At 45.1% G+C, this 26,910-nt stretch overlaps 1 pseudogene across 1 annotated transcript in view; it reads left to right on the top strand.

The window, feature by feature from the left end:
• Nucleotides 1–15,661, top strand: part of LOC308627581 (small ribosomal subunit protein uS19-like) — an 81,290-nt pseudogene extending 65,629 nt beyond the window's left edge. Inside the window, exon 2 of the transcript in view lies at nt 15,228–15,661. The product of the transcript in view is annotated as a small ribosomal subunit protein uS19-like (transcript). The remainder of the gene's footprint in view (nt 1–15,227) is intronic.
• Nucleotides 15,662–26,910: the final 11,249 nt, after the last annotated feature.

Below are 26,910 nucleotides of genomic sequence, written 5' to 3'. Positions count from 1 at the left end.
TCCTTCTGTTCTATGAACTCTCCACAACTGGAGAGAGTTGGTTCCCTGAAAAGGTCTGAGCACTGGTCAGGGAATTCCAAATTACAAGGGGGAGAAATCACTTGAATGAAGAGTTCAACAAGAGATCCCCATCTATTTAAATTGTAAAGACACCAAAACATGAAAATCTGCCTGCCAGTCCTGCTCTCATTCGCTTGAGCCAACTACATGCATGTGCTTGGATGCAGAAAATAAAAATGGCCCTGCAGTCCCTTGAAAAACTTTCCTTAATCTTGATGTTACTTTAAAGCCATCATAAATCACACAACCTGCCAATCTTGCCATGTTTTATAAACCGTGGCGAGAGGTAGAGTATTTCTGGCCCAACGATCTCCCAGTAACAAATGCCAGTTCTAATGCTGCAGCATTTCCTCAATACCACTCGACCTCTTAAACAAGGCTCTACAAGTATATTAACTGTCATATTCTCAATTTTTTTTTTTTACAATGGGAAGTGATATCCTCTTATGACTAGCTCGATGGAGCCAAGGGCAGCGGCTGTCTGGGGACTGACGAAAGCACCCAGTTGTGGTGGGTAAGGCTTTCCACCCACCAATTACTGTCCCTAACATACCTATGGGTTCCCTGATCCCTACAAGATCCCCCAAGGTCACACCCCACCGGCTCAACAGGTTCCAGCCTGCCCCTGTAACTCACTGTCATCCAAATGGGTGCCAAAATCAACCTTCACAGGGCCACCCTCTGCATGGCCTTCAGGATCAATCGAAAAGGCTGAACCCAGGCAAGCCCATGGCCTGGCTTGCCTTCAGGAAATTCCGGGCTGTCTGCAGCAGCTGTGGTTTGAGTAGTACAACAAATTCACTTACTGAATGACAACAGCTTTATTGGCAAGCCAATTCAATTAAAGCCCCTGCATCCAACAAAGTCTCCGGCAGCCCTCTCTGCATAAAGAACATGGAATCATGCCTACATTTCCCTGAGTGCCCTCAGCCCTAGCTGTCCCTCTACATGAGAGGGAGAGGGATGAATGAATTAGATGCGGATGATGGTAATTAATGGCTGGCTGTCAGAGAGTCATTTCGGAGGCTCGGCCGTTGAAGGCTCCGTATTAAAGACCAAAGCCCAGCACAAACTGACCAGGACAGGCTAGAACTCGCTTTCTAAATAGTAGGAGTGTCGCAGGCACCTGCGGCAAGAAGGGAGGGGGAAGCAGGGTAAGGTAAAGGAGGGTTGGAGGGGAAACAGAGAAGCAAAACATCAGGCCGCTTACATTGATCAATGCTTCTTACACTATTGATATATAAATAATATGTTCATTTTTCATTCTTACAAAATATGTCCTTTAGGCTACCATTATGGCAAACTTACTTCAGAGTTCTGACATGAGCTTATTAGGAGGGGGAAAGGGAGGGCTGACTGTAGAGCTACAAACAAAACACATTTTCTTATAAAATATATATAACATCATTTTTGCCTTCAGTAATAAAGATAAAATAAGAGTTTTTCAGATCCCTGGCACAGTCTTGCCAACCAGTCCTTTGGCACTCAGAGAGAACGTGGGGGGAAGAATAGCAGAGGGGGCAGGAAGGGAAAGAAAACAATTAACAAATCAGCTCCAACTGGCTCATTTATATGGAGATAGCTCTCACTTTGCCTTTAGCCAATGCCACCAACAGAGCCAAGTCAGGTTAACTACCTAGCAGGAGATAACTTGGGTCGATTGGGCTTAATTATTCCTGATAGTAACAGGTTACCATATGCACTGTTTGGAGCATAAACAAAAGCCAGATATCGAGGGGCTAAAATGATCCTTCTCCAACAATTGGAGTCGTGTGAAAAGCCAGGCTCCTGGTTCATTCCATCTGTCTAAAGTCCTAGTCTTAGAGGTCTCAGGGCCTGAGTTGCCACCCATGAAATGTGAGGAATTCCATGACTATACTGGAATGAGTCTTTTGTCTCACTCCCAGAAAGAGAAGAGAGCTCCAGGTGGGAAATTTCATTTAGGGAGTTTGTTTCTCTGCTCACAGCAATCCTCTGGAATGTTTGCCTAGAACCTGACTTCAAAATTCCAAGTTTGGAGAAAATGTCAACTCCACCAGGAAGCCTCCCCAGATTCTCTCAATAATAAAATACTTCCTCTGCTACACTCCTAGAGAACCCTGAATGTCCTCTATCATGGTCTTTAATTCAATCTTCTCCACAACATAGTTTGTTGTCCCCTTGTCTTCCTTCCCCAAAAGACAAGGGTTTTCTGAGGGCTGAGCTCTGGGCTTTGTATATAACTGGCACTCAATAAATCTAAGTGGAGTTGAATTAAATGGCCCTTAGGAAATGGATACGACTTCGCAAAGCCTCAGTCTTAAAGAATTATGTGGGACCTTGTTACGACCCTACAGGCATCAAGATTTCACTGCTGTTTTCCTCACTACAGCCACCAAATTGGTTGCCCACTTTAATTAGAACAGAGGCCAGATGTCTGGCCAGCTCTGCTAGAACCGGAAGAGCTAGCAAGCTGGTGGAGTTTCCCAGCTGGGGGCTCGAGAGGCTGGCTTCGTGTGGTTGGGTCACCTTCCCTTGCATACTTCCTTCCCTCTTACTTGACTCCCCTTCCCTCCCCCCACCACCACCCCATCCCGAGGGCAGCTGTCCCTTTTATCAGCAAAAGCCCTTTCCTGACAACACATCTGTCCAGCACAATGTTTCACCCTGTCCAGTGATTCGGTTACCTGAAGCATTTGCATCCTTAATCAGTGCAAGGGCCTGAAACATATGTGTCCGTAAAGAGCCGGCAGAGGCAGAATATCTCCTTTCAGAAGACTACTATCCACTAAGAATGAAATCTAATATTTAAAGGGCATGACACCCCGTTCATACTAGATTTCATTAATCAGTGTTTTCGTGGAAAGGATAAATCCTTTATGCATGCCTTTTTCCTGATTTTTTCCCCCATTTAAAAACTGCAATGCTTATTTTTCTTCCCTGCTATTAGCTCACAGAGACCCACTACCGTGAACCCTGCTTCCTTGCCTCCCGAAACTCACCCTTACTCATTCACACTGAGGGAATGAAGTTCAGTCAAGAAAAAAGGGGTAGAAAGAGAGACAGAGAAGTGTTCTAGTTAGTTTTAAGCATGTTTTATTAAATAAAACCTTTGCGACCCTTGAAAAAAATAGACCGTCACTATAATTATGAGCCTGTACTTGGCATGTGAGTGACCAATATGTTCAATGCCTCAGGAATATTAAGTAGGAGATCACAGCCTTCGCTTGGACACTCCCTAAGGACTATATTACTGACATTGAACATGATGAGAATGGCATTGCTTCGACAGCCACAAAACCCACACTTTTAGGTGAAGTTCAGAAAAGAGGAATCACTGGTATCCTTCCTGAGAGATGTTGACCAAAGAATATGCTGATTTTGTTTTACCTTTTCACATAGCCTCTTCTGTATCTGCATAGGGCATTGAAATTGCAATGAAGCAATGAAGATCAGCACCAAAGTACTTAATCATGTCGCTAAGGACGGAAGAGTCTAACAATACCCAGGACCTCTGAATGAACCAGAGGCACTTTTCAGATGTCTAAACACCTATGATTGTGCTAATACTATTCTGCTGCATGTTCCCTTCAATTTACGGAATAGTGAAGACCCAACAAATTGTTAAATAATGCCCCATTTCCTCATTAGCTTCAAATGTAACTCCCATTGTTGAGTAAATATCTTGGTTCCTGAATAACACTTTTTAAAATATGCAACAAATAACACAAATATGGGAAAACAGTATGTACAAAGATGTTTATCACAATATGCTTTATAACACTGGGAAACTAGAAGCAATCAGAATGATAACAATAGGTAAGTGTTAAGTAAATACACTGCAATGGACCATCACGCAGCCATTAGGAGGATAAAGACCATATAGCAACATAGAAAATGCAAGTGACACATGCTAAGTGGGAAAGGGACTGGAAATTGTATTGCACTGTGATTACAACTAGGTAAAAGCATATATATAAAAAAAGACCAGAAAGGAATAAACAAAAATAATAATTGTGTTAGGGATTATGAATGATTATTTTCCCTTATCTTTACTTCTCAAACTATCAGTAATGTTAGGTGTCTTTTATAATTTAAAAAACAAAAGGAAAACCCAGCAACTTTTTAAGAACTATCCTTTTTTAAAGTAGCTATAATTTTGAAATAAAAAAACAGTAATATGCAAAATATTCTAACTATGTGAAGCTCTAATTAAGATGTTCCACATGGAAACAGCAACCCTGGCAGGGTGAGCATCACCCCACACTGCTGCTCCCACCACTAACACACATCTCAGGGAGGATTCCCTTCTGCAGACTTTTCCACTGACTCAGATTTACAGGCCTCTTTCTAGATATTTTCACTCCACCTGAACAGTTTATTTCAATATAATCATTGGATGGGAGAAAGCAGCAGTAGCTGAAACTGAGGGCTGCAAAGTCAGAATTCTGCTTAACCACAGATGCTGGCGTCCAGCTGGCTGGCTGCAATGAAGCTGCTTAGGGGTGGACACTGGAATAGCCACACAGGAGAGATGAGAGGCTGGGAAGAATGAGCCTAGCAATTTAAAATAAACCTGAATCTCCTTAGCTCTGTTGAATAAGATCCCAGGATACTGAAACAACTTGCAGCTTTGGCCTTGGATCTGCCGTGTATGATCTTTGAAGAATTAAAGAATGAGAATGAAAGGGTCAGAACTCTGGTGGGGGCCAATTTTATATCTTTGATCCAAACAGCACCTCTTAATGTTCCAGTGGATCATGTCCACTTCTTGACCAGAATTCATTTCCAAACTACAGCCTTCTGGACCCCACAGAAAAGAGTATACCTAAAATTTATCTCATGGGCAGCTAATAATAATCTACAGGCATTAGCTAACAGTAATAGATTCTGAATTACATAAGGAGACAATAGATAACCAAAAGCTTATCTAGCAAGACGTCCCACTCACTTGGCAGCACTTCTTGTACTTCACATTAAATCGTACAGGTCACATGTTGCTGCATCAAAAAACCATAATTTTCTGTAGTCTTAGGTGAGTAAGCCTTATGTTCCCATATAAGCTATAAATGCTAACCACTTTTTAAGACAATGGCCTCCCTTTAGGATTTGACTTCTTGCCATGACACTTTTGATAACTTTATCAACCCCAGCGTATTAAAATATTCAAGCTTGTAAGCATCAACTATCTAACACTGATTCGTGAGTCTAATCCTAAAACTAGCTCTTTAGGCTGTTTTAGCTACTTTTATATGCAACCTGAGTACATGACAATATCATATTCAGTTTGGAAGGCAGACCTTATAAAGTGTGAAATCTTTTAAGACACCATAGGAGCACACAAAACAATTATAATAAGCATTGCACATATTTTTAAATGTGACTCTTTTGCTGGCCTTCTTCCTCATCTCAGTGCTCCTGGTATCACTTCTTTAGTCAACATAGTAAGTCGTTTCAGCCATGTCTGCCCAGGGAAATGGAAGGAAGAATTCAGGTCTTCCTTTGGGTTCAAACCCCAGGCAGCCCCTGAATTAAGACAGAGAGGCAGAGGACAGCAAGAGGCATCTCCCCAGAAGGGTAATTTATTTTGGCTTTAATGAGAGGCAAGACAGTCCCCACACGCTTGGCATGAGCAGAGTTTAAGAACTTAGAGCAGTTCCTGAAATAAGCATGAAGGACATCTTCTCATACCACACCTGAACCACCTGTTTGCTAACTTCCTCCTTAGACTCTCAAGTTTTTGCAAGTCTTTGCCTGAAACAGCTTCTTAAATCTGCAGTTAAGTCAAGTGCCACCTTCTCCCTATAGAAACCTCAGCCCGTCCAGGGTCAAGGCAAAGGGTTACTGCTGAAAGGAGGCACTAAGTTGGAAGGACACTTGGGGACTCTTCAGTCTAGTGGTAGCCACCAAATCACCAGAGGAGCCTGTGACCCAGCCCCAGAGATTCTGCTGCAGTGGGACTGAAAGCCACCCAGGCGCTTGCCCACACACAACGTCTCTGTCACAGGTGGCCCAAGCACAGCACTCTGAGAAACAAGGATGTACTCCAATATCCTCTGAGGCTCAGAGAAGTTGCCAAAGACACAGAACCTGTTGGCAGTGGAGTTAGGAGCAGTATTCAGATCTGTAGACATCCTACTGCCCCAGAGAGTGAGAGGAAAAGCAATTACAGCTGGAGGCCGGGCAGGAGCAGGTAGCACTACCCTCCCCAGTGGATACCAACATGTGCTGTGGAGTCTGGAACCTGGAGCAGGCACTTGGTGCCAAGGGGTCATAATACCACCTTTAATGATGCCTATGGCTAACCTTCCCCACAGGAGCCACAGGAACAAAACTCTTTTCTAGGCACCTGCATTTGATCTAATATCTGGATAGAAGTGGCCATCTGGGGCTGGCTTAGCAGAATCATAAAATCCAGTCCCAGCTTCACCGGGTGTCAGCCATGTAACCATGAGCAAGTCACTTACCTTCTCTTCGGCTTCTGTTTGCCCATCTGAAAAATGAGCCTAATGCCTACTTTTCTGATTTGTTGTGAGAATCAAATGAGGTCATGATATGTCCTCTGAAAATTAAAATCTTCTGGAAGCATAACGTCCTATCTAGTATTTTCATACTCTTATGGATCTTGTGCAAAACTAGAAGGAATACACCCTCTTCTACAACAAGAATTGGATAGGATAGAGCGTCCCAAAACTACCAGAATTGCTCATATTTTCTAGGAAGCCTAAAGGCTATAGCCTGTGTACACAGTATCAATGCAGACCCGTGGTAAGCAGAACAGAAAGGATGAAGCCTTTAGAAGGCACTTGGGATGCATTCAAACTTGGAGCCCAAGGCTTTGCTGACTTCCTATATCCAAGAGTCACAGCCACAGGACTGGGGTTTATCTGGTCCTCTAGCCCTGATCAGAGCCAACAGTCGTAATGATTCTGGGGTCCTTCGATGGCTCTCCTCCCCAGCTATATAAACACATGGTTCTGAGGCACTTCCTTTGCCTCCTAAACCAGCACTCACAAACGCATTCCATGCAGGATTCCAATTAATCAATTTTCTGCCTGCATTTGCATGTTTGAAATGAGGAAAATATTTTAGATCTCTGTTTTTTATTCCAGATGGAATCTGTTTGTAAAAACCCAGAACTCCTTTCAGAGGCCATTGAGAGGTAGAAGAAGGTGAGGGGGTGGGGCTTCTGGGAAGGCTTTGGGGCCCCAACTTCCTCTTCAAGTAGAGCAGCTGTACTTCTACCTAATCGGGCTCCCACAGAAGGCTTCGTTTTGTTAATTTTTTTAAAAAGTCATGAAAACCAGTCATCTTATCCAGTCCCCTGGTTTAAAGGGGAGGAAATCACATTGGAGAAAGGTTAACTGATATTCCAACCTTCTCCCTTAGTCACTTGCCCAGGCAGGAGAACAATGGGAAATTCTGCTTCTAATGGAAGGGCTTCCTGCCAGGGTCTTCGGTCTCAGTGCAAGCTGCTATGCGTGGCAGCAGCTGGGTGGCTTCTCCTGTCTGTCCCCACATCTGGCAGCTCTCAACAGTGGCCACCTCCAGTTCCAGCTCATCAGTGCCTCCCCAGGGCCTCTCCTGGAGCACTCCAGTTAACAGCTGGGATAGCATCTCCAGGGTTCCTCATCTCCTCTGCCAGCTCGTCTGGCCCTCTGGTTTCTGGGTAGCACCATCTTTACAGAATCAGCCCCTCCCTAGGACTCTTTCAAAGGACAGTTCTCAAAAAAACATGAAAATAAAAAACAAAAAACACCCACAAAACTTATTAATGACTCTGTGAAGTGACTCCGGGGAAGCAAGTCCATGTAAGGAACCCTGGCTGTCACATTAGTTGCCCCCTCAGGGCCCATGCCTGCTGACTCTCCTTAGCTCAGGGTGTGTACCAAGGTCTCCAAAGCTGTCCTCCCAAGGGCTGTAGGGGGAAACTTTATACTATTATATCTATGTTACATTTGTTGAACATGGTAATAGTATTGTGATTATGTAGGAACATGTCCTTATTCCTAGAAGATGTAGTCTGAAGTGTGTTTGTGTGTGTGTGTTTAGATGGGGAAGGCGGGAAGGTACAGGCTGAGAAAGAAAGAGGTAAAGCAAATGTAGAAAAATGTCAGTTGGTGAATCTTGGTGAATGGTATATAAATGTTTATTGTACAAGTCTTTTAACTTTTCCTTAGGTTTGAAATTTTTCCAAATAAAATGCTTGGGGATAGGGGAAGGAGTCTTATACAAAGGCAAACTTACCCTGAAGTGGATGAAGCTTAAGTGTCAGGGTCCCTCACTACATGGAGCCCTTCCAAGACACTGGTAGGTTAATGAGGGTCATCAAGGTAAAGAGTAGGTAAGATGAATTACTATACCAGAAAACCTGAAACACCCTGAAATCTTACAGCTTACATACAAAGCAAACTGGATAGAGGTTGTCCCAGGTTTGTCAACAACCTAAAAAGTTATGACATTACCAATTACAAGCAGCAAAGCTGACATTTTCTTAATTGTCAATAATAAAAGACAAATTTCTATCAGCCATGTTAGAGAAAGACTAAATTATCTTTCTATTCTCTCTGTAGAAAATATCACAAAATTGTTGTGTACAAAGAGCTGAACAAAGAATATAGAAGGAAAAGTATCATAGAAGTATGTCAAGTAATTAATTCAAAATATTGTCAGTTTTCTAGACTTTGTCATGTTTGTAGCATTTGTCAGCATGTTTAATAATTATATAATTTGATTTATTTTTTCCTTCTGTATATGAATTCACTTTTAGAGCCTCCCTCCTTCTAAAGTGCATGCTTTGTTTCCCAAACATGTTGTTCACACAAATATATACACACAGACAAATGTCAATACATGCAGCCTTTTTTCAAAGCAACATCTTTTGGGTTTAGGGTTCCTTGGAACACATTTGGAAACACTGCCCCAGAGCAAAGTTGCTTCTTTTTAACCACATCTATCTATCATGGTAGCTGCACTGTAGCATTTGATTTCTAGGAAGACATTTATTTGAAGAGTTTACTTAAAGCAAATAAACTATGTTTTTCATTGATCTTATATTTACATACAATCTGCTTTATATAGCCACATTCATTAACCCAGCCAATTAAGGTCCAAACAGCACTGTGAGGGAGGCCAGACAGGTAATAAGAAAGGATTTGCCCCAAGTCCCACTTCACAAACATCCACCTCCATCTCTCCAGCCTCTGTTTGGCTACTTCAATGTCCCATGGGAGTAAACTGAGGCAAGGGGGCTGGAGGTAACTTTTCTTAGAACAACAAGGCATAGGATCTGGGTTTCCATTTTGTGGATTACTGTCGAATTGGTAAATTATTTTAACAGGCTCGATTTCTGTGGCCTGCTTGTCCTTTGACACCTTGTGTTCAGTGCTACCTGGTGAAGAGACAAAGAAGACTAGGGCTCACATACGGGAGAGAGGGGAGTGAGTATGAGGGTTCACCCTTCTTTGCGCTCCCCAAAGTGAAGACAATTCATCCTTGTCCCCCAGTGGAAAAGGATCAGTCTTTGACATTTTGCATTATAGATAACGCCAAAGAGGTAGCCCTAAATGCTCAAGGAAACTTTCAGAAAGAAGTGCAGCTTTCTATGGGTCCCTCTTCCTAACCATCCTGCATCAGCAGACCAGGGACCAGACACAGCTTCCTGGCCCATGAAAGAACTGGAGGGACAGAGCCCCATCACAGTGCTCACTGTGCATTAAATTCTCCTGCTTTGCCATGTAATTCCAGAGGCAGGAAGGGGAACCCTTCTGGTAAAAACTCCAGAGCTAATGCTCTAATACAAAACCCAGTAACAACAACAACAACATAATAATAATGGTAAAATAACCGTCATTTATTAAGCATTTTCCCAGCCACCTTAGATGGTTTCCATGAATTATGTCATCCCCTATAAAAAAAAACTAGGAAACACTTCTTCAAACACTAGGGTAAGAGGGTTCCATTCATTGTGGTAAAGGGTACAGAGCATTGCTCTGCTTTGACTCATGTCAGTAAGTAGGTAGAGGGCTTCCCTGGTGGCGCAGTGGTTAGGAATCTACCTGTCAGTGCAGGGGACACGCGTTCAGGAAGATTCCACATGCCGCGGAGCAACTAAGCCCGTGTGCCATGACTACTGAGCCTGCGCTCTAGAGCCCGCGAGCCACAACTCCTGAGCCAGTGTGCCACAGCTACTGCAGCCCATGCGCCTAGAGCCCGTGCTCTGCAACAAGAGAAGCCACCGCAATGAGGAGCCCACACACCACAACAAAGAGTAGCCCCCGCTCGCCGCAACTAGAGAAAGCCCGCACGCAGCAACACCCAGCGCAGCCAAAAATAAAATAAAATAAATTTTTAAATAAGGAGGCAGAGGAAGCTGACCCCTATGGTTGGGAGTCATCCCCACTCCCCCACCCCTCACCCCACCATGGTCTCTCCACTAAACACTCAGAGGACCAGCGATGGTGAATACAGGGCTGTGCACTGGTCACACTCAGATATTAAAGTCGACTAATAAGTAAGAAATATAATAATTATACAGTTGATACATTATGCATTTTTATTTTACTGTTTAGACAATTCTGAAGTTTGTACAGGTAAAACAGAAACTCACTCCTCACTTCCTCTCCTACTGTTAACAGCTCAGTGGTATCCTTGCAGATTTTCCATATATATACATGGAAATATACATGGAAATAATAATGGCCTAGACAGGCTCAGAAGCCCTGCCTCCAAGATCATTCTTAGGAAAGAATGACTAGGAAACATTTCTGGAAAAGATAAAAAGGGTCAGAGACCAGTGTCACCACTTCATCCCTAATCATGGCTCCAAGGGATCTACCTCAGATCAGATTTCCTAGAAACAGACTCCATGACAGAGATTTGGGTGCAGAGCAAATTGGGGAGCATGCTTGGAAATAATACCTGTAAGAGAGAAGGGAAAACAGAAAAGGACAGGTGGGAGGGTTGAACTGTGTGATGCAGCTGTCGCCTTCGTGACAATCCCGTAGGGAACTCAGGAGTTGAGATGCCCTTCTGAGTTGCCCCAGTTAAAGCAAGGGAACCAGGCTTTCCTATTCTCAAGTAACTAATAATTGGATGCAGGGAGCCCTCGGGAGAAGGAGTAAGATTGGGCAAGGCAGCTTCCTTCTTCCAGGGCTGGTTCCAGAGAGAGTACAGCTGTGAATGAGCAGGAGCCAACATCTCTTGGTTTTGAAGGGGGGAGCTGGGAAGCCAACTGCAGCATATACTACAAGACCCTCAGATGTTCCAAAACATTCTCTTCTAGAAAAAATGTTTCTCTTCTAGAAAGGATGAGGAGTAAATAGGAGGGGAAAAAAAACTTGTTGAGTGGGCTTCCCTAGTGGCGCAGAGGTTGAGAGTCCGTCTGCCGATGCAGGGGACGCAGGTTTGTGTCCTGGTCCGGGAAGATCCCACATGCCGTGGAGCGGCTGGGCCCATGAGCCATGGCCGCTGAGCCTGCATGTCTGGAGCCTGTGCTCCGCAATGGGAGAGGCCACAACAGTGAGAGGCCCGCGTACAGCAAAAAAAAAAAAAAAAAAAAAAACAACTTGTTGAGTGAACAGATAAGAGAATGCTACAGCCCAAATGTTGACACAGCTCCTGTGTCATACCTAATGTTCCCATGATTTCCAAGAATATTGCACTATGCCATACCCTGCATAACAACACACACAGGACCTAACTACAGTTGCCAATAAGGAATGGCTAGGATGGCATTTTCCTCCCCTTTGGCCCAGAGCACTAAATTCCACTGGACAAGTTTCACCTGTATGATTGGAAATGAAAAAACAAACAAACAAACAAACAAAAAAAACTCTTTCCTTTATGAACAATAATAAAAACAATTCTAGGAGGGGAGATAGAGCAATGCAAAGCTTTCTTGGAAACCTCACTGCTGCACCAGGAGCAGATGTCCTGGGGCACAAATTCAGTCCTGTTCTATCCCAAATAGCACTTCAGCACACGTGGATCCAGAGCTGCTGGTGATCCTGCTCGCCCAGCTCTGTTTTCTTTCCTTCTAGCCTCAGCAAGGACACACAAACCTTCTGAGGGCAGGACCAGCTACAACACAGAGCTGGGACCCCAGTCATCTGGACAGTGTTTTGTGTCCAACTACATCAACACTGGTATTCTTTGGGTGATGCTATATCAGAAATGTCACGTTGATTGCATTTTTCTACAAACACTCATAATGAATGACGACTAACCCTTCCTAAACCAGGCCTAGGCCGGCATGCTTTCTGATGAAACACTCCAAAGTTCCTTCAAGTGGGATTTCTATCCAGAAGTGTCCAAAATTGTCACGACTGCTGTCAAAATAACACAACCATTATCAGTATTCGTGGTAAAAATGGCCAGTAAATGTGCCTCTGGGTCTTAGGCTCATGGTCTACAAAACGGGCAGCTGCGTGCCTGCACTGAACTTGGAATAACAGGTCAGAGAACAGACACCATTCCTTTCAGCATCTGGGAAGACGGACTCTACAAATAAAAGGTAGAATTAACTGATCAACTTTGTAGCATGACCTTGTCCATCAGTTCTAGAACATGAGAGATTTCCATTGTGATGGTACGACTACCACTGAACAACTCATTGCGTGCATTAATTCAGCCACTAAAGGCCTCTTTCCCCTTAAGTTCATATAAATACAAATCTGCTTTTGGGCTCTAGGACAGTCAGGGAGAGGTTAATATTTGGAGATTTATCTTTAAACATTTTTAATCCACTTTTTTACAAAGATTGGCAGAGCACTTGGCAAACTGTCCCCTTACCAGTGACTTATGAGGGACAAGACTACAAACAAATTGGGACCAAAGTGTCCCAGACATCCCTGACTGATGTCTTCTGCAGGAATCTTACCTTCCAAGGGGACAAAGGACAGGCCCTGCTCTACTGTAGTTAACCAGTGCACAGCACCCACCTGGACCAGGCACCATGTGAAGCCGTTCAGCATTAAATCCTCACGACAATCCCTACTTACTACTGTTATCCCCCATTTTCAGATGAGAAAACTGAAGAACAGAGAAGTTAAGGGACCTAGTAGTCAGTGTCAGAGCTATGATTCAGACATAGGCATCTGACTCAGGAGTCTGTGCACATAAACTCGATGCTATCCTGCCTCCAGAAGAAGCATCTTCCAAGAAGTGCTTTTACTTTCAATCCTTTAGTTGCCTTTACTTTCCAAATTCCCTTTGAGACAGGCAGAGCCAAGGTTACCCATTTCGTGGAGACACCAGACCTACATGACTTAATTGAGTCACAGAATTAATCAGTGATTGGACACAGAATGGAACCTAATCCAACACACAGCACAGATCTTTACAATTCAACCAAGCAGACAAAAAAACAACAGACTCAAATCTGTTCCTGATCAGCAGACAGCTGGACATGCTGGACAAGTGCGGGAGGTGATTGCTAAGCTCAGCCCCATTACAGCCCCAAGGCACATCGCCTCCTCCCTCTAATTCATCCTGAGCAAGGCACTGAACCCATCTGGGCCTCTTTCTAGTTGCAATGACATGAGTCAATTCATTTCGAGGATAAAACAATAATAAATATTTGCATTATCCTTAATCATTTCCAAAACATTTCAAACACATCATCTCATTTAGTCCTAACAGCACTACGAAGGAAGTTTTGTAGTGTTCATTCTAGAGACGGAGAAACCAAGACTCACAAAATTTGTCATCTATCCAGTCCCATGCATAACTCAGTCTTAATGTTTGATCCTGCGCTCTCTCCACTGTGCTCTTGCAACTGTATTCTAATTCAAGATCCAGCAGTTGAAGACCATGGTCAAAGAGAAGGCTGGGGAAATCTGGACCTGCCATCAAACCAGGGACTGTTCATCCCCAACACTTCAATGCTTCATTGCCAAATAAAAAGAATGTTGATTTCCATTATTTAACCAAATAGGATCCATTCCACGAACATTCCAACTGCTAATCAGACTTGATGAATGACAAAAGGACATTGTTTTCCACATTTTTAATCTGTTCTGCTGGACTCCCAACCCACTGGTGAAAACTTTAAGGGACCCCAAGATGCCAGTGGTCAACTTGTGCAAATCAAGTATTTTGTGATCAAAAGACTGAACTACTCTAATATCCAACTTTTTTTTGTAATTGAAACACCACTGGCCACCAAAATCTAATGGTTCTCTATATTATTAGGTCATTTATTCCCCCCAGCAACCCTATGAGGTGGATACTATTGTTATCCCTATCTTTCTTACAGATAAGAAAACTGAGGCACAGAGAGATTAAGTAACCTGCTAGTCAATGTCAGAGCTGTAATTCAGGACTCTGATTTGGTGGACTCTGGAATGCTCAGTTAGACAGAACTTCTTCAGTACAATTCTCTAGGATTTGAGTTGAGGGTATGGGGATAGAGAATGTTTTGTTCTACTTTTTAAGTTTCACTATTTATCAATAGAGTTTATCACCATATCTTATCACTATAGTGGCTCATAAGGAGACCTCTCCCCACTCCCATTAAAATAGAAATCTTCTTGGAAGGGCCAATGTCTAAAACCCTTATCAGTTATGAAGTAATAAAAAATAAGAGAAGTAAGAAAAAATATAGCCTCTGGAGAGACTTGGCAATGCCTGGAGGTGACAAAAGGAAGAGAAAGAATAGATAGTAGAGGTGAAAGGTTTCCAAAAACAAATGTTACCTCTATTCTCTACCCCAGCTCTTTACAGCATAGCACATACCTCTATGAATGAACATTCTACTTACCAACTAGAAAAACACAGAAGCTGAGACTGAGTGAGTCCAAAGATGCGAAGTCCAAAGACCTGACTCTCTCCTCCCCTCCAAGCCAGGTGAGTTGCTATCCTTCTGAACTCTTGGCCTCCACAAGATCATCCCCTACCCCTGATGTAAAGACGTGTCACCATGCCTCCGGTGGCAGCCCTCCCAATCTTAGATGGCCAGGCCCAATCTTGCAGCCCACCCCTCAGCAGACCTGGTCTTCCCGGAGAACCCCACAAAGAGGGCATCCCACATTTTCAGCTGCTGCTGCCAATTACCCAATACTTCTTTTTTATCTTCTTGGTAGTTTATTTTATCAGGCTATCTTATTTCCATGTATATGGGCCACTCAAATACTTTTTTGAACAAGGCAAAATGTTAGTAAGTATAAAAGTAAATAAGGCTGCTGAAGAACCGACAAGACGGCAGAAGTGGAGCAGGAGAAGCAGACCTTCCGCAAGTTCACCTACCGCAGTGTGGACCTTGGTCAGATACTGGATGTGTTCTACCGGCAGCTTATGCAGCTGCACAGTGCACGACAGCATCAGATGCTGAACAGAGGCCTGTGGAGGAAACAGCATCCCTGCAGAAGCGCCTGCGCAAGGCCCAGAAGGAGGCACCGCCCAAGGAGAAGCCGGCAGCGGTGAACACACACCTGTGGGTCACGATCATTCTGCCTGAGGAGGTGGCCAGCATGGTGGGCATCTACAACCACAAGACCTTCAACCAGGTGGAAATCAAGCCTGAGATGATCGGTCACTACCTAGGCATGCTCTGAATCACCTACAAACCTGTGAAGCAGGGCCGGGGGCCACTCACTCCTCCTGCTTTATCCCCCTCAAGTAGCCTGCTTGGCCAACCAAGGCACAGACTTCTCTTTTTTTAAAAAAAAAAAAAAAAAAAAAAAAAAGGTAAATAGGTAAGTAAATCACACCACCAATAAAGGCAGAAGTAATAATAATAGCAATAATCACAACAACAACCATTTATGAAGTGCTCCCTGCATGCCCTGTACTTTCCATACCTGATTGCATTTCATCTTCTCAACATGCCTTCAAGGTAAGTATATTTTACAGATGGGAAAACCGAGGCTTAAAGGCATTAAGTAACATGCCCACATCAATCAAGAACTACAAATGCCCAGTTTCACCTGCAGGTCTGTCTCTCTCCAAAGCTCAGGCTCTTTACTAATATCCTAGACTCCTTGATCCACTCTATAGCCAGGTAGGCTTTGCATATAGGAGTAGATTTCTCTGTTTTGTTTCTACCCTATTATACTGGTGGGGTCTAGAGAGGTTTACTCCCTTGCCCAGGGCCTCATGGTAGTGTGGACAGAAACAGAGCTTCACATCCTCTGATTTCTACTAAAAACACTCATTCCCCTCTACCCTGATGCCATACACTCCCCTGCCTATCCAACTGGCCCTGCCCGACATCTCCCACAGTGGCCTGGGGTTAGGGACTGCACGCGTCTCTCAATAGACAACATGCTCAAAGTGCCCTCCCTTCCCACGCCCCTTTGAAGCCCTGGAAGGAACACACAGTGATCCACTCCTATCCAGGTTCCCAGCTGCTGAGGCCCATGGGCTCATGTCAAGAGCTCTGGGGATCCACATCTACCCAGAGCGTCTGAGAAAGAGCCCCTGCTCCAAGATTCCAGGTGTGGTCACAGGAGGGTATTTTCTGCTAAGACCCACCCAGCCCTGCCAGCAGTGCCCATGCTGGGCAGCAACCACTCTAAGGACAAGAAGGATCAAGTCTCTACTCTGCCCTAACAAGCTCTTTCAAGTCTCTGGGCCTCCCTTTTATCCTCCGTAAGGTTTAGCAGGCTACTCCAAGGGCAGTCCAGTAATCAGCCCCAGGGCATTACCAGGGAGCTCTTTAGAACTGCAGACTTTCCAGCCCCAGGCCAGGACTGCTGCATTCAATTGTGCACTTTTAATAAGATCTCTAGGTGATTCGTGTGAACAGTAAAGTTTGCGATACACCAGCTGAGACCATCTCCATGTCCTTCCCAAGACCTAAATTCTGAGATTCTCAAAAGGCGGCTCGTGGCTCAATTTCCAGACCTCAGGGTTGAGATGCCTCTTGGAACTGGGGGAATCCAAGCTTCTAATCAGGAGTGGTCAGAAGCAGAGTCACAGAAGGCGTCTGTGAAACCTAAGCCCTTGGACAGGCAATGCGGGACCACGGGGCAGGCGAAGGAGCCGGTTCATGTTTTCCATAGGCGCGCTGTGTGTGCCAGCTGAGGTCTTTAATGTAAACCCTCCTGTGCTCCGACCTAAACAATGAGCGTAATTATGGGCTCGCTTACCCGCTTCAGATGCAGGGCTCGGGTCGGCCCTCCACAGGGTCCTGCAGGAGGTCCTGTTTCTGAGTCAGGGGGGGCCTCTGGTTAACCAGAGCAGACCCGACTCTGAGGGGCAAAGTTGACATACCAGCATAATTACACGTAGGTTGACCATATTTACTGCAACTCTGTTGTTCTAGAATTTCAAACAAAGACTGAATCCTAGGAAAACACACCACTAAAGAGAAGCAGATTGTCCTGAGTGATTTATTGAAGAACAAAAGCGAGGGGAAGAAAGAGAAGAGGATTATCAGAGACTCGCACATACTTCCCTTTCCCCTGCCTGGTCTAAGGAGAACACGCAGTGACCACCGCCTTCCCACCCTCCCCAACGGAAAGGCCTCAAAACACTGACATTTTGCTTTTTCTAAGGCATGCTTTCACGTGGCCACATCAAATCCCTTACACCCATCTAGACTCATCAGAAGAGAGCAGGGCAGTAGCACGGTCAGGACAGAGATCCCCCTCTTCCCTCCTGACTCACTTCTCTCTCCCCCCACACCCTCCTACAGGACACACATCTCATACAGATCTATTTCAAATGAACAGAAAATCAACCAAGGCTGGAATGTGGCTTTAGAGAAGCCAAAACATCAGGTCAGGCGTGTGACTGGCCTTTAACTTTGGGAGGTTATGGAAGGCTTTGAATAGCTGCCAGCACTGTTTGGCCTCAGCTCGGTCCCATGTAAATACATAACTGTTATGGAAAGCAGTGGCGTTTCCAACGCACAATTCAGAGCTTTCACTGACCCAGCAATGACGGGAGGGGGCAGTTGGAAATCTGCACCGTTAGGAAACAGCACCTCCCTCCCAAAATTAAAACCTCTATATATGCAATTTAGGTGACTCTGAGATCAGGGCCACAGGGATCTCAGGGCCCTTGCTTGTAGCTGCCACCGGGTTAGGGACTGAATTTTCATGCATTGAAGCCCTAGCCCCCAATGTGACTGAACCTGGAGGTAGGGCCTTTAGGAAGGTAATTAAGGTTCAACGAGGTCATAAACATGGGGCCCTAACCCGGTAGGATTTATGTCTTTATAAGAAGAACAAGAGATCTCTTTTTCTCCGTGTACACACAGAGAAGAAGCCATGTGATGACACAGTGAGAAGGCATCTACCAATCCAGGAAGAAGTCTCACTAGAAATCAACTCTGACAGCACCTTCATCTTAGACTTCCAGCCTCCAGAACTGTGAGAAAATAAACTTCTGTTGTTTAGGCCTCCCTGTCTGTGATACTTTATTATGGCAGCGCTAGCGAACTAATACATACACCACCCCCACGCCAACACATACACACACACAATTACAATTATAACTCCTCAGCCAGGGAAGGCTTATCAAGTGCCTACCAAGTGCCCGGCAAAAGAAACAGGAGATAGGCTTCCTGTCCTCATAGAGCTCAGGACGTCTTTGGCGAGACAAGATCAACCCTGAAAGACAAACTGGAACAACACAAGAGGGGATGTGGGTGGAGCAGAGGAGCTGAGAGACCATTACGTAACAGGGTCACCAGGTAGGAAGCAGAGAACCGTTCATTACAAAGGCACATGACAGTTCCTGCAAGTTTCTTTGTTTTCTTTTTTTAAGTTGCTCTAAGATATTTTGCTCAGAAAGTCCCCAAACCTTCATCCTTGCCCATCAAGAAGAAAGAGTGGGTTTCCTGGCCAAAGTTCCAGGGCAGGGTCTTGAAATTCCTAATCCTGCACCCTGTCAAGATGGTTGTTTGCCACGTCTCATTGCCTGGAGCTCAAAAGGGGTTACATGCTCCTGGGCCAGGTGGTGCCACACAGATGAAGAAATAGCAAGTGATTGGGCTAATTAACCTATTTACACACACTCATAAAATTGTGAAAGAGCCTTTTGCAAAACTACACATGTTGTTACTGCTCAAATGTCAGAAAAAGAACACAGAATCAGGATGGGATTCAGTTCCTACCAGATGTTCACAAAGGTTAAGCTCTGCTGAATGGCAAATTCCAAACTTGGTCAGTTAGAAACTCTATGGGCTTAACTCCCTCTCTAATCCTGCACTCTTCCTAGTGACACCACTTGAAATCTCCAAGCGTGAGCAAAGGGCAGGGTCTGACGTCAGAAGCCCTAAGACAGAATATGGACACCTACCACAAAAGACACCCCCGGTGGGATGGGGCACCCAGGATGGTTCTGAGCAGGGAAAGAGCAAGTGGGATTTTTCACAAGTTCACCAGAGATTTATGCCGCAACTTCAATGTGGGCTGGGCATATTATAGCCCAGACAAAGGAGGGAGGCATGGGATAGAAGAAAAGCAATAGAAAAGATCCTGGACATTTACCAAATTGTCTTGAAGAACAGCAACTTTCTCTTTTGTGGGCCTCATCCACCCCCACTTTGGTTCTGTGGTTCCAGCAGCCCATCACAGTCATTTATCCTCTTGCCAGAGAAGTGGGCTTGTGACCAGGATTGAGCCAATCAGTTTCCCCATCCCGTTCATTGATCTGAGGATTGGCATTGGACTGACCAGGGATATCAGGATTCATCCCCAAGAGGAAGAAAACACATTTTCTGCTCTGGTTACATGAACCAATAAACATCCTACATGTCCTTTCTTCTCAAGCTGGTCCCAGGGCTGATTCTGTTATTTGCAATCAGAAGACTCGTAACTAATGCAGGAAGCATGTGGACTCTCACCAATTGCTTTCTGGTTTGTATCAGACCACCATCCTGTGTCTAGTCCTAGAGGACACCCTAGGGGAAGAGGGGACCTTGGCTGTAGGGTGACAAAAGAGGATGGGGGGGAATTTCTGCTGGTGGTGACAGTGACATTGTCCAAAACATCATAAACAGTTGTGAGGAACTGTCCCAATATGCTGCCCACCAAGGTGGGTGTTCTGGCCCTGGGGCACTCCATAAACAGAGCCAGTGACACCAGATTCTCTCCATGAATGCCTCCAACTGGGAGCAGAGCTGGTAGGAGAACCCACAACCCCTCAGCACCTCCAACAAGTACTAAAAAGGAGTTCAGTGTAGCAGTCAAGTGCATGAGATCTGTGTTCGGGACACTTGCACTTTAATTCCACTCCCTACCAACCGTGTGACCTTGGTTAAGTAAAACCTCTTGAACCTCTCTTTACTCATCTGTATAATGGAAATGGAACACAGCTCATAGGATTGGAGTGAGAGTTAAATGTGATTAGCACGGTACCAGGCACCGCTGGAATTACCATCATCATTATTGTGGCTGTTACTATTAGGAAATGCTCTGAAAACTGTTCTCTGTGAAATAAGTCAGGATCTGCCCTCGTAAAATCAAAAAGTGCATTCTCACTGGGAAATAGCTAGCAGCTCCTGCCAGCCTAGAGTGGCAAATTCCAGGCTTGTGTCTATTTCTTGCCTTTATATCCTTTCTCATTTATTTTTTGATTTATGAAAACGCATCCATCATTTTCTAAGGAAAGCCTCCAGACACATGAACAAAAATGATAAAAATGCACAACAAAAACAAATAAAACCATTCACCATGGCTAACAAGTCAGGCATTTAGCCCCAGTGGGGTAGATAAATCTGGGCTCGGCACTGGGACCCAAAGGTCAACAGGCTGGGACTTTGCTGAAGGAATCGAAGAAAGGAGATTCTGAAGCTTCAACTCACAGTCTACCTCCAATCTACCAAGAGCTTAAGAGCAAATTTTCTAGAGACGACATCCAAATGGGTCTCTAAGAAGCCAGTCTAGAAAACAATGAGACAGCTACCCCCTCCCTGCCCATTCACTAGGGGATGTTTTCAGAGAGCCAGCAGACTTCTAAAGTTATGCCAAGCACCCCTTTTACCTACAATTCCCATTTCCATGAGGGAGGGGTCATCTCGGGGAAGGACACTTAGTTACGTGACTTGAGGCTCCCTAGGAAATGTGACAAGGCCAGCCCTCTGTCCTTTATCTTTAGCTCATGGACATAGGTCTAAGGGGACCCTCTCTGAAAAGTTTGCTTTGGAACCCAACATTTCTAGCTTTCAATATAGATATTTCATTTTTGCTTTAAGCTGAGAATATGTGAGAGGAAAAGTGAAAATGGAAGCCCAGTAGAGGCAGGGAGGGACGCTTATGGTGTGAGACGGAGATAGGGCCTTCAGTGGCAGAGCACAAGTGCCCTCATGTCACCCGGGCAGGGCTCCTGATGGGTAAATGAGTTCCCAGACTGTCTCATTGGATAAGCTCTGCAAAATGCCTTCCTGCCCACAGTCTGAGGGGGTCTTCAGTCATGGGTTGTCCTGGCCACTTCTGACTGAACAGGGATTTATTCATAGGCTGCCGGGAGGCCAGTGAGATGGCCTAGTGTGAAAGCTGTGCCCAGCAGGACTGCTGGGTAATGGATAACATCTGGCAGGGCTATCAGATCTTCTCCTGGGACATCTGGCTGTGACAGGGGACAGGGGAGCCACCGTCGGCAAGTAGTGATAGATGCAGCAGAACAGAAAAATGTCACTGAATCACTCCAACTACCCAGCACTGGAGTAGACAGTCATTGATAACTACCTCTGTCGGTAGAACCTGTTAATAACAAGTATTAACAACAACACAATTAATGGAGCCACTGTCGACAGCAACCATACTGGTCGAACATAACTTTGTGCCTGGCACTTCGAAGCCCTTACACATGTGACCACACTGAATCTTCACGAGGACCCTATTCGGTCAGTGCTATTATTGTCATCATTTTGCACGTGGGGAAACTGAGGCTAGAGAAGGGACACAGCCTGGTAAATAGCAGAGCTGGAATTTGAACCAGGCAGTTTGATTATGGAACATGAGATTTCATTCACTAGGTTTCACACGCTCCTGTTAAATCACACCATGTGGCCACGAGTGATGTTCTGGTTCTCAGTGAAGCCTGCTCTGTGACCACTCTGACGATTTTCTGTTCATCCTCACCTCCTTGTGTGTCCTTCTGATAATCCCCCATCTCCTAAAGTGATGGAATTATGTCATCGTTCCTTAAACTGGAAGCATCTAACTTATACAGAGACATTGAAGTTCCCATCAAGTGGCTCGTGGGGACAGCAGAGAATGACAGGTCCTCTAAAGGAGGTTAACTGGCCCTCATTTGCCCTTCTGAGCCTTAAAGGATGAAGCACAACCTAAAGTATTCAGCACAGACAGCCAGTGCTGGTAACACTTTCAAAGTACACTTGATTTATTAATCTCCTTCTTCCAGTCATCATAAAGAGCCTTCCCTGAAGCCAACTAAATCCTTGGTCTAGACCAGGGGTCAGCAAACTGTGGCTCATGGGCCAAACCTGATCTGCCACCTGTTTTGTAAATAAAGCTGTGCTAGAACATTTGTACCACACTCATTTGTTTATGATCTATGGCTGCTTTCTCCCTACAACTGCAAAGTTGAGAAGCTGTGACAGAGATTTTATGGCCCCAAAAGCCTAAAAGTTGTCATCTGGCCCTTTACAGAAAAATTTGCCCAACCCTGGTCTAGGGTGACCAGCAGGCAAGGAGGACACCCCACCACACTCAGGGCCTCTACTCAGCAGAATGGATTTGCTCAATGACGGTGACTCAAGCCACAGAAACTAGGTGCCATGAATATCAACATCAATCAAGTAAATCAACAGGTATGTAGTGACCATGGCTGTGGGCCAGTCCCCAAGACTTCCATGAGCTGCTCTAGGGCTGGATTGGACAGGGGTCTGGGGAGGGGGCCAGTAACAAGATAGGAAGAAAAGTCCAAGCTGGTGGGACTCCAGGCTCCTCATTCCACCAGAACACTTCTGCTTGCTCTTTTTATATGTTTTAGTTTCCACTGAAGACTCCATTTGAATAAAGAGTTCTGTTGTATTTTTTTTTTTAATCTCAATCAACAAGTACCTCTTCAGCTTCTACTATGGGCCCAACATTAGGGTGAGTTCTAGGATGGGGGGAGGCTGGGGAAGGAGAAGCCGTGACCCCCACCCTCCCACAGTTTAGCCCAGTAGTAAGAATACATGGGGGGTACACGTAAACTGAGAACAACATGGAAAAATAAGCATCAGGCAGTACAGATCAGAAATGCTTTTGAAGTTCAGATTATGAAGGAAGTCAGACTTGCAGCTGTAAAGGATGGGAAGGATTTGCAAAGGCAGGAGGGAGAAGGAAACGACAGGGCTGGGGATGGAAGGGAGGATTGAGGATGAAGTGCCCTCTCAGCCACCATGAGAGGAGCTGGGACTCTGCTAACCAACTTTCTAGAAAAGGGAAGAGCTGCATTAGCCATCACAGAGAAGAGGAGGAAGCTGTGGAGGCTGCCCTGTGAAAGGAAAACACCTCTAGCTTACTCCAAGGGGGCTCCAGGTGGACATGCCACAGTTAGGGGAAAGGCTTCCAGACAGGCATAAAGGAAGGACACGAAAGACTTTCCACAGCCTCAGAGCAAGATTTGCAAACATTCTGCAAGACATTTTTCTAGAAAACGAATGGACTTGCCTTTTGATCCTGGGCCCTCCAAACTGGGGTAGCCAGTGAGACTTGAGCCACATGTGTGGACTCTACCCTGTAACTAAAGATCCCCCAAAGTCAGTTCTTGAACCCCAATTTAGTATCTTTCATTTTCACGCAAAGGACCAGCTCCATCCCCTGTGGAAGGAAAAAGAAGGAAAGGAGAAGATTTACCAGAGGATGGCCAGAGCTTTTCCCCGGAGCAGCCCATCTACACTGCCAAGTGAAGTTGGGTTTCTCCCCAGGGCCTAGAGAGACAGTCTGTCCCCAAGGAACGTGGGTTCGGGCTCTAGGGAAAACCATACATTTTCTGGGTCCCTGTGGGCACAGCCCTGATGTTCTGGGGGTGGGAGGTCAGACTTTCTTTACATTCACAAGCAAAACTGAAGTTAGAAATCATCCCCTAGGGAGGGTGGGAGGGAGGGAGACCAAGAGGGAAGAGATATGGGAACATATGTATATGTATAACTGATTCACTTTGTTATAAAGCAGAAACTAACACACCATTGTGAAGCAATTATACTCCAATAAAGATGTTAAAAAAAAAAAAAGAAATCATCCCCAACTCAGCCAAAAGGAGATAGCAGGGCAAGGAGGCCTCAGAGAGTAACTGAGAGTATAAATGTACCTCATGCAGGACACAGCAGATTTTCTTGTTCTAAGTTTCCAGTGTTACAGATTCTTCCCATTTCCCTCTTTAAAAACAGTTTTAAAAATATGTACACGTTTATATTTTCTAGTTTGTGTAGATGAGACTAAGGCAAAATAAGAGGGAATGTGCTAACCACCAAAATCATCCTCATTTTCATGGTGAAGTGACAAAAAGGACCTGAGGCCCCTGCTGCCCTGTACTGTGGAGTAAATATCTCTTCTCCTAACACTGACCCAGGTCCAGTCAGCCAGAACCCCACAGTCTACTGGCATCATACAGAAAGACTGTATGTTCCCATCTCAGCTAACGGTTTGTGAGTTTGGGGCTGCCTGCATCAGAGAAATGTCTGAGAGATGGAGAGTGAGACGGAATCCTGACAACCTTGTGAAATACCCAGCTCCAGCCGTACCTGCATCCCATGTTCCTCTGCACTCCCAGATACATGATCCAACAACTGCTCTTTTTTGTTTATGGCTAGTTTGAGCTGAGTTTTTGCCACCCGCAACCTAAAGTGGTCTGCCTGCAAATCCCAGCCAAGGTGTTTACCTTAGGTCAAGCCCCTTCAAAGAACCTGCAGCCACTGCTTTTGAACACTAAGCTCCTTGTTCCATGTCAACACTGACTACCAAAAACAATGAGAATGGAAACTCCTGGACCACTTGAGCACAGCAAGCACTCCATCTCTCAGTGCCTCTCCTGCCTCTCTTTGCCAGCCCCCTTGGTCTGGCCCGTCAGCCTCTGAACTATGCCAATCCCATCTCACTCTCCGGCACCCACCATCAACTCTTCACTCCAGTGCCTCTCCCCACCCATCTGTTACAAGTACCTCACCAGGGAAAGAAAAGGAGCCCTGCTTCAGAAAAGAATAACTGCCATGAATTGTATACCACGTGAAAGGAAACCACACCCACTTTGATAAGTGCCCAGCAACTGCCACTTGGTCATGGTTGTCCTGCCCTGATGGTTGGGACACTCAGGTTTCTGATGTTTACAGAGTAAAAGCAGGCAGGTCCCCGTGCCTGGAGCGTGGGACACTCGTGCCCACACACAAAGCAGAGACAGGCCCTTGCTCTCTGAGACTCAGTTGCCTTACAGTTACACTGGGAATCACATAGTATTACGGACCACCAGGGTTCTGTCAAAGACCACTCATCCTGAACATGGCCAAGTCTTAACAGTGATAAAGAGAACTGTGGGGAGGAATTCTATACTGAATTTGATTAATAATAAAACAAAAACAATACAGTAGGTGGAGTGTAGGGAGCCTCACAACAGGCCTATGCAGTAGGAACTAATTATTGTCTCCATTTTATAGATGTGGCTCTTGAGTCTTGGAGAGAATGCAGGTCTTGTCCAAGGTCACTCAGCTGGGCGACCACGGGGGCTTGGAGTCAGACGACAGCATCCGAGCTCCTGACAGAGCCGCAGGGATGTTAAAGAACTGAGCCCTGCTCAGAACGTCCCTTTAAGCATCTCCATGATGCAGACAAGAACAACGGCCTTGCTTCCAGCCGGGCTTCCTGAGTGAGTCTGTGGAAACAGCCTGGAGAAACAGAAAGTTCTCTAAAATATTGGGTATTGTGACTATTTAGGCAATCCAGTCCCAGTTGACGTTGCAGACGATGGCCTGTCCGCCGCACTCCTCTCAGCCTCAGACGATGCCAATGATGTGGGTGGAAGATTTCAAACAACAGCTGTCTTCTGGGGGCAAATGTTCACTCCAGACTAGCTCCGCTTTAAGTCGCTTCTCCCCAGCTGGCCTGCAGACCCTGGTGGGCAGCACAGGCTAGTGCTTTGGAAGCTCCAGGTCAGACAGTCCTGAGTTCACTCCTCTTACAGCATTTACTCTCTGTGCCAGCTCCAAGCCTTGCTTTCTCATCTATGAACTAGGAAGGGTAAGGGGACCAATTATAGGAGGGGTTTTCGGGGGGTGGAAGGAAGCATTGTGTTTTACCTCTTTGACTATTATGAAATAGTTTAGATATTGAAAATATAAGTAATAATATACAACCATCAGCAGCTTGTCAGTTATCACTGACACCCCTCTTGTGCCCCTCTCCATTCCATTCCTCTTCCTCCCTTACCAGACGTAAGCATTTCCCTGAATTTAATATAGAGCCAGAGTTGGCGAACTTTTTCTGTAAAGGGCCAGATAGTGAACATTTTCAACTTCGTGGACCATATGGTCCCTGTCACAAGTATTCAACCAGGACTGTGGAACACAAAAGCAGGAATGAGTGTGGTTGTGTTCCAATAAGTTTTATTTGTGGGCACTGGAATTTGAATTTCATATAATTTTTAGGTGTCATGAAATATTATTCTTCTTTTGATTTTATTATCAGCTACTTTTTTCTTACATTTTTTCCAACTTTCCTGAGATATAATTGACATATAATTTTTATCAACTACTGAAAACAACAAAAACCATTCTTAGTTCACAGGCCATAAAGAAAGCAAGTGGCAGGCTGGACATGGCCAGTGGGTGTAGTTTGCCAACCCCTGGTCTATATCACTCCCATACACACTTCCATACTGCAACTCCACATGTGTATGTCCAAATACAGTGTTGTTTGGTGTGTCTTAATTTCATATAAATGGTATTATGTAGTACATTTTCTTCCACAACTGGTCACT

This window comes from Mesoplodon bidens (genome assembly GCF_964165515.1).
Source record: "Mesoplodon bidens genome assembly, chromosome: 14".
In the NCBI taxonomy this organism is placed as follows: Eukaryota; Metazoa; Chordata; class Mammalia; order Artiodactyla; family Ziphiidae; genus Mesoplodon; species Mesoplodon bidens.
The sequence above is the reverse complement of the archived record's forward strand: the minus strand, read 5'-3'. Positions and strand labels throughout refer to the sequence as shown.